We start from the raw sequence: 14,582 nt of genomic DNA on the forward strand, positions 1-14,582 counted from the left end.
GGGGAGTGTATACTGAAGCTCGCCGCTTGCTGCGTGACAACTTTTTTTCGGTGCGCCGCTCCACCTCTCGCTATTAGATGATGCCCCACCGTTGCCTGCCGAGTCCGGCCTGCAGCCTTCTACGCTCTCATTCGCTCAGACATTAAAATTAATTTCTCGATAACTATTACAAATTTTGCAAAATGGTATAGGACTTTTCTATTCAGTTTGCCCCGGTCTATCTACCATCTACGGGACATACGGGTATTAGGACACACCCTGTATATTTAAAGAATCTATTTGTAATCGTTATATATGCTATTCTTTCTTTATTCATTTCTAATTTCTTCGGTCATTTAATTAAATAATTTATTATATAATTATACACGAGTGTATAATTATATAAATTCTACCATACATATAGACGCGTTTATTTAACAACTTGCTATTTTGCGCCAACTAATTATTAAACTTCTCAATTATATTATAATAAATAAAATTAAAAGTAAATTAGAGTGAAATTTGCCGCGAGCACAGGTTATTTTCGCAAATTAAATCGTAAAAGACACAGAACGTACGTTTCTGTCTCATGTTGCTAATGTTTTCACAGTTTGCAAAGTTATTTTCTGTATTATTGTGAAAGCAAATAATAACCGCGCCATCGGGCAGTCAAATCTAGGTAATGCGTCTCATATAACTCTATGGCCCGGTGTTTCTCATTTTCTGGTTAATTGTTAACCAGAGGTTAGTCCATTCTCTGTCTCTTCTCAGATAATAACGCAGAAAAAGATAGAGAGCCGACTAACTTCTGGTTAACAGTTAACCAGAAAATGAAAAAGCGGGCACGGAGAGACCGATATGGTTGGCACAACCCCAATAAATAGTAATATTTGGGACAGCTATATCTGTGTGGTTGTCATACCTATAAGTAGTGAAGACAACCACATGCGCCTTGTGCAGCAAACTTGGTAAACGTTGCAACACAAAACAATGTAGATGCATCCACTATTTATACGGCAACATTTTAATTCTAGTTATTTTTGCCTCCGCCGGTCTTTCCGTGGGCCTATGTGTGAATTAAAGTTATAATTAATTAATTGTGCTCATTAGATTCAGATTCGGAACAAACGAATTCGTTGAGAGAGCTGATGTTATGGCGGATGAAAGAGATAAGATATACGATGCGCGATAATTTCCTCGTTTCTGTCGACTAAAGCTATTACTTGATAGTAATTAAGATCGTCTACGGGATTAGAGCTCACATTTACATGGATGATGAATCGTACGTTTACGAGAAGCACTCGCTTTATTTCTCATCATTTTCTTGTTTATTAATATTTTAATTTATCGTTATTATCCTATTTGTTGTGATTTATTGTTGAAACAAAGCTGATTTTACGATTTCCACGTGGAAACTAATATTTATTTTATAAAGGCTTTATTCTGAAATTCGTTTTAATGATACAAAACGATTCGGTGCATATAACAATTTCCAACGAATTATGAACAATTAATAAATTCATCGACAAGTACAAGTTCACGAATTCGGTGCTCAAAGTGCGTGAAACGATTCCGTTTGGTTCGACGTCGCGTATTAATGAGGTTTAAAAATAATAACGGATTTCGATAAAAACATCCGTAGGAACATAAGCGGATTTGACTCGATGCACTGAAACGGTTGGCACTTCGATAGGCACGCGAATTTTTCATCATTTCGAAACGGTTTATATATCATTCAACGTGACGCATCCATTGTAATCGCCACGGGATTATCATAAACGAGGGATCGGCACATTAAGCGCAAAGAGAATACTAAAATCCCCGAAATGGATTCCGCTTTTCAAACGTTCAAACAAATGAGACTGGATAATTGTTAATAGCCAAAAATGCAGATCAAAATGCATTTGCCATAGTAAATATCCCCATTGTTTTAATTCAGAGTAACACAATGAAGCGTATTGCGCGAAACGTTAAAAATGTGTATTTTTTCATTTCCTTGCGTTTTAAATGCCTCTTCTTTCGCGGAACGTATAATATTATATAATACCATTATATAATAATATTATATAATACATATCTCCCGTTGGTGGTGGAAAGGTGCGAAACAGTTACTCGAGTATCGAGTTGATTCTCTCGCAATAAATTCTTACGAAATACAATATAAACTACAATCTCTTCTCGAGAATTTAAATTTATCCTTCTTGTTGAATATTCTCGAGAGCGGGTCAAACGGAACACTTCATCCCGGGCCATCCCCGCGACTGTCGTGCGTCGTATGCGCGGCGCGAAAAACTTTCTTACTTCAGACTCTGACGAGCCAATTTGTGTTATAATCACTCTGGTTTTCGAATCGCTCGGCGTGCACAGCGAACTTCGGGCGGACGCTAACGAGCAAGTCCGTCGCTCGTAATTAGCGCTTTCCAAAACTTGGCAGGAAACGTCGACGGCCGACTGGAATATAGTGCGATTACGGGGAGGCGCGGGATAGGCGCGAGAGCTCGAAATGGGCTCGGCAGTTGGTCTCATCCGAGGTATGACCGTGTGAAAAGTAAAGCTCGTTATACGCGTCAACGTATAGCGCCGCTAATTACCGTATCACTTGACCCTCCGTTAGAAGCCGGCGCGCAGCTCCAATGTCTTTGTACGCGCGAATCGCATTCGCGACGCACGTGCGTCGACGTTCTCCACTGTTTGCCGCTCGAGTCGCGATACCCCGGCACGGAAACCCAACTATACGATTCCTCGCTACTGCCATAGAGACTTTGCGCAGGTAACCTCATTTCTACGGCTCGTTATAGTTATATGGCTTTGCGATTGGCAGTATGAAACGTGATACGTCGAGGAATATACAAGTGGGTCTGTCTTCTCGCGCGGCGCGAATAAAACTGGCGTACGCGTCGCGACGCATCGCGACGACATTGCGTTTCAAGTCACGGTGAATTCAACGTAGCGGACGTTGGTAATCGCAATTATATTTTATTGTTCTCTCGTTTAGCACGCGGCACTTTTCACGTGTGTAATATACTTTTCATCTTACTCGAATTACATTTTGCAATTTTGGAGTGAATTTTCCAACCAAATAGATTTTTCTGACCTATCCGCGTTACCTGCATCTCCACCCTTTCAATAAAATTCATAACGTAACATCGCCGTATCACATCCAAATGGCATCGCTGTGATCAGCTCGGTAACCGGAAATGACTGCGAGTTCGATACATCCGTGTTTGAGATCTCTGATCAAGGCGACATCGAATTTGCAGTCGGGCACGTACATGCCAGTTCGATGCACTCGAAATATGCGAACGTGAACGCAAATGTGAGGAGACACTCGCAGCCTGGATATTATCTCGGCAAACGAACGTGAAAGAAAATCATGAACGTGGTGTCGATAAACGGAGCACGGCCTCATCGTAACGCGAGAGGTTGAAATACATTTGTTGACGTAAATTAATATGTTTTTATAATGTAAAACTCTACAAAGAGTAATTATTTTTATGGAATATAAACTTTCGTTAAAAATGAAAACTAACCACACTTCCGACCTTCTATAATTGTTTTATAAACGCACTTTTAATTACGAACTGTCAATTACGCCCGATACGACATTGCCTTTGTTCTCATCTTTGTATCTCAATCATTTCACACGTCTCGTATCTGTTCATCATCCATGACTGTCTCGATACGTCATACAGTAGATCTAGTTGACAACAACCTTCACAGTGTTCACTTTGAGGTGGTGGCTTTCGCATGATTGCGCACGTCGGTGGCTTTCTGATTGCGAAGACAAGCGTTATCAATTCCGTCCTAGGCAACATGTACTTCCGCACTTGTATACATGGCCGTACATATGTACGACTCGCGTATAGCTAGCAAAGTTAATTCATACGTTTCGCCGAAAGATACGACGTGTATCTTAATTCGCACGTACGTACAAGTTTGCCAATAATCCTTCCCTTTACGAGCTTAAGTTAAGCTAACACTCTCGAACGTTGAATCACTGTGTCGCGCTCTACCTGCCTGAAACTTGAAGAATTTCCCGTGTTTCGGAATTTTCCAAGTTGGAGTAGGTCAATGCTCCAGTTTACTCGATGGATATTCGACAGATGCAGACGCGCCATGTGTATATGGACAGTTGATAGAAATTAAAATTGCATTCGAGGACAAAAAGTAATAAAGACCATTATAAAAAATGTCAATCAATATCGCCTTTCTTTCAAGTGTTAACTTATAAAATATTGTAATAACTTCGTGAAACAATGTTTCTCCGGATTGCACAACGATCGTAATCATTTTAATAAATTTTCATCACATATTTAATTTAAAAAATACGTACTCTTTTTTTCTAATTAATGAAATGATTTGAAACCCTGAGAAAATATATCGTTGATAGGAAATCAATATTTTTCTACTCATTGAATGTTTTCTTTTTATTCGCATTAGAAGACAGACGATTTGCTCGCGACGTCACTGCGCTTAGGAAAAGTGTATCTCGAGGCAGGATCTCTCTGCATTTCGGATTTTCTGATTGAAATCTTAAATCGATTTAAAGAACTTCGCCGGCAAACGTCGCCCTTCGTGATCGAAACCCATGGGAGCGCAGCGATCTTTTCCACCCGACTCGGACGGCCAAATTATATTCAGATAATTTGACTCCCTTCAAATTCCACATGCGGTCGCGTGCAGAAAGATTCCGAAGCGCAGCCAGAACGCCCCTAGGACCCGAAGGGACTGGATCTTATCGAAGGTTTTTCTTTGTCGACTTCGTAAGCGCCCCCGAAATCCTCGCGCGCGGTAGAAAGGATTGGATCAGCGATTGGAATTCTGAATCCAGCGAAATCAGTGAGGCGAGAACGCTCGATACGGCAAATTCGAGATCTCCGTCCACGGCAAGTGCGAGAAGAGAAAACGACCGGGGCGCAGGGTGAAGAAGAAAAACAACGGACGTTTGCGCGCCGAACGAAATAACGGACGTTTGCGAGAGAGGAAAGGAGTCTAACGGCAAACACGCGTTGACCGTTGCATTTCTCGTTCGATGCCACGTTGCTCCTGGTTAACGTTGACGGTTTCTTAACGCCACGGCTTTTTATCATCAAAGAACGCGAAAATGCACACGTCGAAAAGAGTCGGAAAAATTCGCATGGCAAAGCATCCCCACGGATTCATAGGCTGCAAATATTCGGCAGCTCGAATTCTGACCAGGAATACGGCTTTTCATACACTCCGCTTTGTCTCGCTTTGCTCAATGTTCACTTTTCGGATCAATGTTGTGGTGCAAATAGGTATCATTCGACTGTCGAGGCAAACTATTAATTCCGACTTTTCATTTAGACTCCAATACTCTTCTGCAGCTAATTACTTCGCAAAACATGTACATCAGATTATGTACAGCCGGCAAATAATTTGTAAAATAATTTTTTTTAAGGTAGCTCCTGCACGAAGGAGCTATTAGTACGGGTGCTTTGGTAAGGCCCCTTTCATTTTTATAAATTCATATAACTTTTTTCATTAAAAAATATCACTCAATGCATTATTGATCAAATGCATTGATATGCTAAGTTATATACGCACGTTTACAAACATATTTAAAAATATATGTGATATTGTCAAGTCTCAAAGGGCTGTCAAATTTCCTTAAAACATTGTATATTTTGACTTTACTATTATACTATATTATACTATTATATACTATACAATAATAAGTATTTGCTTGCAGAGGTCGGTGACCTCATATACTTAATAGCACGTTTGAATCCTTGTGACATTTATTATATTTATCTCGTTTTTGTTAAGATCTACTTTATCTATAAAATAATATTATTCTCAAAGTGCTTCTGCGAGCGATCGGCCCATAATCCCTATCCAAGTAAACACCAAGTAATAGTTACATAATATCAATATTATAATTTCCTACCTAACAATTGAAATGTAATACAACATGGGGGTTATATTACATTTATCTTGTTGAGTAAGAAATTATAATATTGATGTTATATAACTGTTACTTGGTGTTTACTGGAAAGTTAAAAAATACAACTTTAATATTTTTCCTTTATTTCATTTCATCGGCGACCGGATCTGAAATTTCGCGTACTGATAGACAAAATTTACAACTACAACGTACTTAAATTTCAATTTTTTTCTACCTTTGGTCGGTTTATGCAGGAGCCACCTTAAGTAATTTGTGCATGACAAGTGATACTTGAGCAAAACGAAAACGATGCGAAGTAGAAAAGGATTCCAAAAATAATTTTCCTAATAACAGTAATGCAATTCACACTTTACTTTCGTGTTTGTGAGCATCTGAAAATATGTTCTCATCTTTCGTGCATCGAAACGAGGACACCGGAGAAAATAAGCCAAGTTTCCGATATCAAAATATCCAACGTTAATTCCGCTTTAAAAGCGAGCTCTCGACAATCCGAAGAAGCTCGGGGACTTTCCTTTGCGCGACGTCCGCTTCCGCATGCTGCGTCGAACTGCGCAACGAAAAGTTGCATTCTGCAAACATCCTCGTTAGAAAGCGAATTCTCCGGCGGGCGTTTCGTAACTTGTCAGTCGCGAGCTAAGCGAAACTTAGCAAGTCGGATTCTTCGACTAAAGACGGCGCCGCCGCTCGCCATTAACACGCACGTCGAAATTCTCATAATGCAGGGAACACGAATAAACTGCGCGCTCTGGAAGGAGTTCGCCGCGACGCGACGGGCGTTTAACACTTCTGTCGTGCCTGTCGAAATTCTCGGAGTCCCGCTAACTCGAGGGAACTGTCGTAGGCGGAAGTAGAGTGAAACAGCGGTCTTACTGCCGTCACACGAGTTTTATTGCCGGACCTACGTGACTTCCAAGTCCAGAAATGAACGATGGCCGTGCGAGACATCGAGTTTTCAGGTCGCAATCCGTATCGAAGTTATAGTGGCAATAATGGCCCAGCACAAAACCGGGCTGAACCTCCCCCTCGATCTTGGATACGTCTCTGTTACTGTGCTAACAGCGCTCTTATTAACTGCGTTAAATATCGCCGACGAGAGAATACGTTCTGCATGTGAACCAGTTTCGAAAATGAAATTACATATCATTTTCACATATCGGTTTTCCAATTTCTGCATTTTAATTTGCAACATTAGTATTTAATAAAATTTTTGCGCGCCCTTTGTATCCTCGGGAGGAATTACACGCATTCGAGAGAATGAGATCACAACAGCCGCAGTTTTCTCGTTAACACTGCGTTAATGCAAAAGGGACGCGTGCATCGATATAACGCGACGAAAAAGAAGCGAATATATGCAGTGCAACGAAGCTCCCACGGCCGAATGCACACTCGCCACGCTACGATCCATAGAAATTTTTGCGAACATTACGGCGACGTTCGATCATAACACGCTTGCATGGCTCGAAAAGAACGTAAAGACGCGTATCGCGGAAGCGAATGGGCAATCGATTACCATAATACGGCGATTCCGGTGCATTCGACGGACATTCCGGTGTATATAGACGGACGGAGCGTGATCTATATAAAGAATCGACGGGATTAATGTATACGACGCGCACGAAGCCGAAGATTCAATGAGATTTCACGCTATCGCTTTTTCCGAGCTTCGCCCATTTTTCTTGCTTCGCGAAATTATTTCAACGTGAAAAAGCATATCACTAAATAATAATTGCACAAACGTTCATCCCTTAATCCGGGCTCGTCCCATTGTTTCCTGATGCGCGAGCCCGCAACGAGCTAAATTTGCAATTGCCCTTTTAATAGTATCTTTTTAATCCGCATCGATTCTGCATTGCAGCAAATTTGGAAACAAAAGTATCCAATATCATTAGCAAACATCGCGACGTGAGCCAGCGAAACTGAAATTAAATTTACCCGTTGAATGGTCAAATGTGCACGCTATCGCGCGGCATAATAATCGCGGCAGAATTCTCGCGCCGATCTCGTGCCCTGTCCGACGATAACCCCTGCTATAAATTGAGACAGATAGATCCGAAGGCGCGTATCGAGGAACCGTATGGGCGATAGATTATCATAATACGGCGATTCTGGTGCATTCCGCGGCGGGCCCCGCCCGTCTAAAACGCGAATTCATGCGCGACCGTGCGCAATTTAAGCCGCCATGCTATTTTACGTTTTCGCTTATTTGTACCGGTGACTCGCCCCCAGAGAAAGACGCCGCTATACGACCGCGCCCGGTATTTCCGTCCGAGCGAGCGATTATTTTCTCGTGCGATCGTAGTCGCGCGGAAGTTAACGGCGATTAAACGATATGCCGCATATCGCCGGAATGAGAATGGCGCAATTAGAAATACTAGGTTTTGCGGGGCCCTCTATGAAGTTCAACGATATATCTCGCGCGTGCGAAACTGGCGGAGCATTCTCACAAGACGACGCTGTACAATGCTTTAACGGCGTAATTCAAGATTAATTAGAATTGACAATTCCTGTACAAAAATATTGCAAAAGTCTCCGATAATATTCGGATATTCGAATTACAAACGGAACGACAAAAATTGATCAATGGTATCGTGTGAATTTTACATATAAAGCGTATATCTAATATTTATTTAAACAGTGCTATTGCGCTAAAAAAAAACTCCGATCTCTCTTTTTTACTTCGCACCGCATAGAGAAATTCTGTTATTGATTCACACACAATGCTGTAAAATTTTATCACGTATTATGTTACGGTTTACGCGCATCAATTCCTATTCAATATACACATATACGTTTTCCCATAGATATCATTACGAGAGTAAGATACGAGCTTTCGTGAATAACCCGGATACGCTACGCGCACTAGCCGTAACATTTCTCATTGTCACGCGGACGTTCTCGGACCATCGAATCCAAGGACCGCTTCACTGTTTTCGCAGCTTTTACTTCCCTAACCCTGCCACCATTTCGTCCTCGCTCTATTCTGAATCAGTCGCAATCATTCAAGCGAATCAGTTTTCAAATCATTTCCACGAATCAAATTTATCGCGGATGTTCCTCAACTCGTCGCATTTCGACGACTGACAAAAAATATCTGGAGCGGAGATATTTTTCGTGACTAGACACCTAATGTCTCCCAACGAAAGTAATTTAATAGTTAATTTAATCATATGAATACAATTAAAAAGTAACGATTTAGAGAGTGAGAAAATAAGAGCGTATTTTATGTAATTTTATATATCAATTAAGTTTGTTATGAACTTGACCGGCCTGATTCGATAATCCGCTCAAATGGGCGACTCGCGTAAAGATGCATTCGTGCGTTACTGGCGCGAGATACTACCGTGTCTCTTCATTTTAATTGCATATCAGCATGATTTAAAAGACGAGAATTAGATAAAAAACCTATTGCAAAATATCAATAAAAATTTCGAGGAAAATTAGATACAGCGCTAAGAACGGTTATCCATCCACGTAAAATATGCCATAGAATTCTAAGTGTGTCACGAGTAACAGGGACATTTCAAAACATCTCTGCAAGGAGTGCTGTGGAAAGAAGCTCGTCCTCGAGGAATGCGGCTGCGAAACGCATGGAACGTTATGAAATTTTCAAGGGTTTCCGCATTTTATCGGGTCCGATTTCCGCTGGGGAATCGGCGCAGGAAAACGGGGCAGCAAATGCAATTCTTAACGCTATGCGGAAATCGTGTGGTGAAGCTGCAGTGTACGACTTCCGGCACGGCTTCCTCGACGATGAAGTCGTCGAGCTGACATACGTCACGGCAGTTAGTGGAAAAATATTCTTGATTCCTTTCTCACTCGCTGCTTCCGCGGATTCAAAGCTTTTTCTTATTGTCGCGCTCGTCGCGAGAATCGATAGTAGATAAATAAATAAAACTTACTTACGTTTTCAGAAATACCGAAGTTTACTATATTTCATGTCTCGTCAATTTCAATCTTAAACCATTAAAATTTTTTAACCGCTATTATCATTGAAATTTATGTAGAAGCAATAAATATTAATTTATTGAAAAAATATTTCTAAATACCTACAATTCGTCAGCAGATATTTTTTTAAGGCAATAAGGACTACTTCAGGTTCAAATTACTACCTACAATTGAACGCATAAAGTGAATTTTCTTCAATGGTACACTTAGGGCATTAAAGAGCTCCACTTCACAAAGACTTAATTTATACGAGAAAAGTAAACCCGGTGATGGCCGTAAAAACATTCCCGATAAACAGCCCTTTTGCTAAAGAAGAATTCCTCGCCTTAGTTTCTCCCTCCGTAGTTCGACCCTTGGAACATTCGAGCAGGAATGGAGTAATAAATCATCGGATTCTTTCCAATAACTGCCTGCGCATCGATAAGAAACGGAATAAAATTCCGCTTGAGAAAGTACACCGACGAAATTAATATATATCCTCGCGCGTATTGATAAATTTTTCCTCCGTCGAACAAACTTCGTCGAGGACTAATATTTCGAAACTCATTTGCGCGCAAAAATTTTATGTCATTCGCATTTCCGCAAAATTGTCGATACGAAGAAATTAATTCTTAACTATTATACAACGCGATCGGATCTATTATAATACTTTAGAAAGAATATCAAGAAAAATGAGAAGAAGAAAGATAAAAAATATCACGTCGAGTTATTTGACGCTTTAATCGCGATCGAGAAATTGCAATATTTCTGGATTGAGAATATCCTTCATTTTCCTTTTTCCCATCGCTCGTAAATCGGCGACGTCGCCGTCAGGAAACACGATGTCGTTCGTGAATTAGTTAATGCTTCAATTGAATCGCTATGCAGCTGGGAAAAAAGGGAATGACACGACGACGTCGTCGTCGTCGACGACGACGACGACGACGACGAGACGGTGAAATCGGCGAGACCAACGATGGTTCGTCGATCTTTTCAACGATCCTAGTCTTCAATTACGTCATTCCTGCGTTTTCTTCTCGGTAAATTCCGACACCTCATCCGTCACATTCGCGGACAGTTCTCTCTCGACTCGAAATCTCGCGATCGCTTATTTCATCGGAATCTGCAGAAGGCAAAATTTCAAATGCAAATTGCCACGAGCGAGTTAAGTGAAAACAATATGCCGCAATTTTCTAGTTTGGAAAAATAAAGAAGAAAAAGTTCAATAACTACACTAACTTTTTAATTTATTGCAATTTTAAATTTTGCATTATATAAATTTTACTATAACGTAACAGATGTAAGATTAAATGTATTTTGTTACCTCAAAGTAAACAGAGAAATGTTTCAAAGAAATTACTTTCTTCCTCTTGTCTTTAACTTTGTATGGCGAAAATCATGTTGCGTCTGGATTTATTAAAAAATTTTATTAATTTCGTGTGGAAAGACTTGTTCCGAATCAGAAAAAAATGAAGTCATTATATGTATGACATTGGCTTCTCATATACTTTCTAATTAAGCTATAAATATTGTTTGCAACACAATAACCCAATCGTAGTCCAATTATCGACAGTAATAGCAAACATTTACACGCAAAGGGAAACACGATAGTTTCCCCTTTTAATCAACGAGATTACGCGCGGAGAGTTTAGAAACTACCGTTCGACGAAGTTTTATCCGTAAATTTGTCCAGTACACTAACTTTCCTTGCTTATTCAATCAATTCTGTTATAACTGTGTGTGATTCTGTTAATTTTTATAAGAAAACATATTCAAATCTAGAATCGCTGAAAAAGCTACTTTTATAAAATAACAATGTATTTGTTTAAAAGAGAAACAAGAAAAAAATACTATTTTAGTCCTATACTTTAATCAATATTCCGCCAAGTAATGTAAAAACGTATAATTTATTATATTGTAATGTCCAGACCTTAGCAAGAGCTGCTTTTATAAAAACGGGGCACTCGCAGGTATTTATATCCATTTTTCATTTATTATTAAATTAAATGCACCATTTTAATTCAATTAAAACAAATGCTTTGTTATAAGGATCGCGCTCGTAAAGTACGATTGAATAAGTTGAAACTCACGAAATTATCAGTTAAGCTTTCTTGCATCATTTTTGTCTAAAGGCGTCAAAATTGCATATCGTCTTTCTTTCTCACGGGATGAAAAAGGACAATTTCCTACTACGATGTCACTGACGAAAATTGCGATTTTCTCGTTCGGGAAAATGCCTTCCACCCGATTTCGCGAACAAGTGCAAATAGCGTAATGCGCGCAAGATGAATCCGCGCATCGGAAGATCTTCCTTTCTTCGCGAAATAAGTAATCCCAGAACGGATAGAGAGAAAGTCTAGAGAGGAAAAAGGGCAAGAGGGAACAATTGTCTCATAAGCGGTACGACGTGTCGTCCGTTCGTTGTCGCTATCAAAAGCAGCACGCTGTGTATTAAATCGAGTATTACGGCCGAGTATCACGAGAATGAAGTTTTACAAGTAAGCGCTCGCGCGCGCGAACGCATTTACGTAAATTTTGAGGAGTTAAATTGCTCGGAAAATGAGTAATCTCGCGAATAATGGAGAAACGCCGGAAGGGGCGAGGAGTGCACCGGTAGCGTAAACATTGTGCTGACTCGGGTTTAATCAGAAGGAGCCAAATGAGCTTCGGGTCAGCCCTCGGCAGCCCGATAACGGGGTCGCGTCCCTCTCTCCCCGTAAGGATAAGGAACAACGTGCGGGATACTGTATTCTGCCGATCCGCATCGGCCGAACCAGATCGGAGGAGGGCTGAGTAAGGAGCCATCGAGCAACTTCGGAAGTTTAGAAATTACGGCCGACTTGCCTGTAGCCTGCACCGATCTCAATTGGTAATTAAAAAAATGGAGCACAACTTTCTTCGCGTTGTATCGCGATCGATCATCGTCACGAACACGTCCATCCCGTGGATTTAGTTTTATATAATAACTGGTGAAAGGAAAAACCAATTCATTCTCCTCTCTCGCACTGAGACATTGTCGTCAAATACTTAACAAAAGCTTGGAACGCAATATTTAAAAAAGTGCCCGATATTTGCCATGCGTTTCCTTTCAAAACCATTCGGCGATCTTATTGACCTATGATGTACGTAATTCTATTGTTTTTATTTCAAAGTTAAACCCTGCGAGGGGTAATCAATTACGATTGAAAGCATTTCAAGCTTTTCAAGAAAAACAAAAAGAATAAAATTCCTTAAAATTCAAACAACAGATAAATAAAAATTTACTTCGTATTTTAATTCCCGATAAAGGATCCTCGTAATATTTATAATAAAATTCTATCGGACATTCCGACATGAAATGTATTATAAGTCTAACAATAAGTAGTCTAAAGTGGGCTTTAAATTCGGAACTTTGCTTCCACGTGTACCGATCTGTCATTTATTATCCGGCACAGCGATCAATCTCGCAAATGATAAAGAAAATAAAATATTGCACTCACTCCTGGCTGCTCTGCCGTCTCCCGATGACCACCCGAGAGTCTGCCCCTAGCTCCTTTATTGTTTCTCGGTGACAGCCACACCTCACTCGCGAAATTATATTCAATTAATCGAATCTCACTAAATAGCAAAGTGCTACGATTCCGCACCACTTCGTACATTCTCTATATTTATTATATTTACTTTATTACGTCGCGACCGAAGAAACGCGGGAAAAATATCATCACCAATCGTTGTATCTCGTAAATAGAACGCGCCTTAAATAATTTAACCGGAACCGCCCGCGAATGGCAAGTTAATAATTTCATACATGTACAATCTTGGAAAGACGCTTATTATTTATTGAGAAACGGTCGATGTATCACAGTTTGTCGTTATCACATTGTCCGACGATTCATGCATTACTTCGCGCTTCCGACTCGAAAATAGACTAGTCTAATTTAAACCGATAAAAATTTTAAAGCGAAAAGACACTATCCGTAGATATAAACTAATAATTTATATAATTTCCTTATCGCGCGTTTACTTTAAACACGTGATATTCGTCTGAAAATCACCGCGAAAATCAGCGGTAAGATTGCGGATCGCGACAATTAATTACACGCGATGGATAAATATCACTAACTCTCGCAGATAATCGAGATTCTCGTAGGTCGTAGATAATCGCGTTACGAGGAGCGAGGTGAAGACACGCGGAGCGTCCGCCTCGCTCGACTGTGCCGCGCCGAATGAATGATTCGGCACGATAGATCGTTTCGACCGAGGTGTTTACGGCGCTACGTCATTTCTTGGAATCAACGCTCGTCTACGGCGCCCGGCGAAACAATAGATCACGCCGTACGGAAGGTCATTCAAACGGCGACAGTCAAACGAGTCGGTTAACCGCGCCGCTCCGGATATCGTATTATTCTTTTTCGAGACGCGTTCGCGACAAGTACGAGCGGAAACCGCGATTGCTCTCTAACACAGTTGAAAAATTTCTATTAAATTAATAACAGATATCACATGTCTCAAACGATCCACACAAATCTTGGCTTTCAGGCTTTCGCGGCTGTTGTCTTCTTTAGTCTTCATGGCTTCCGGATGGTTGCCGCGTCCGTTTGCAGACGTGGTGCCGACGTTTCGCAGGCGTTGCAGTCTGCATCATCAGGGCTGGGAGACTCTGATACTGTCAGTATCAGAGTCATGATCAGTATCAGAGTCTCCCAGCCCTGATGATGCAGACTGCAACGCCTGCGAAACGTCGGCACCACACTGCAAACGGACGCGGCAA

The 14,582-nt window shown here is 40.7% G+C and overlaps 1 protein-coding gene across 1 annotated transcript in view; it reads right to left on the bottom strand.

Moving 5' to 3' along the window:
- The window catches only part of LOC105564471 (hemicentin-1-like), a 253,172-nt gene extending 239,808 nt beyond the window's left edge, over nt 1-13,364 (bottom strand). The window contains exon 1 of the mRNA XM_012016860.1: nt 13,312-13,364. The gene's annotated coding sequence lies outside the window, so the exon portion shown is untranslated. The remainder of the gene's footprint in view (nt 1-13,311) is intronic.
- Between the last annotated feature and the right edge of the window lie 1,218 nt (nt 13,365-14,582).

This window comes from Vollenhovia emeryi, unplaced genomic scaffold, assembly GCF_000949405.1.
Source record: "Vollenhovia emeryi isolate VEMERY1.0 unplaced genomic scaffold, V.emery_V1.0 DF939164.1, whole genome shotgun sequence".
Lineage (NCBI taxonomy): Eukaryota > Metazoa > Arthropoda > Insecta > Hymenoptera > Formicidae > Vollenhovia > Vollenhovia emeryi.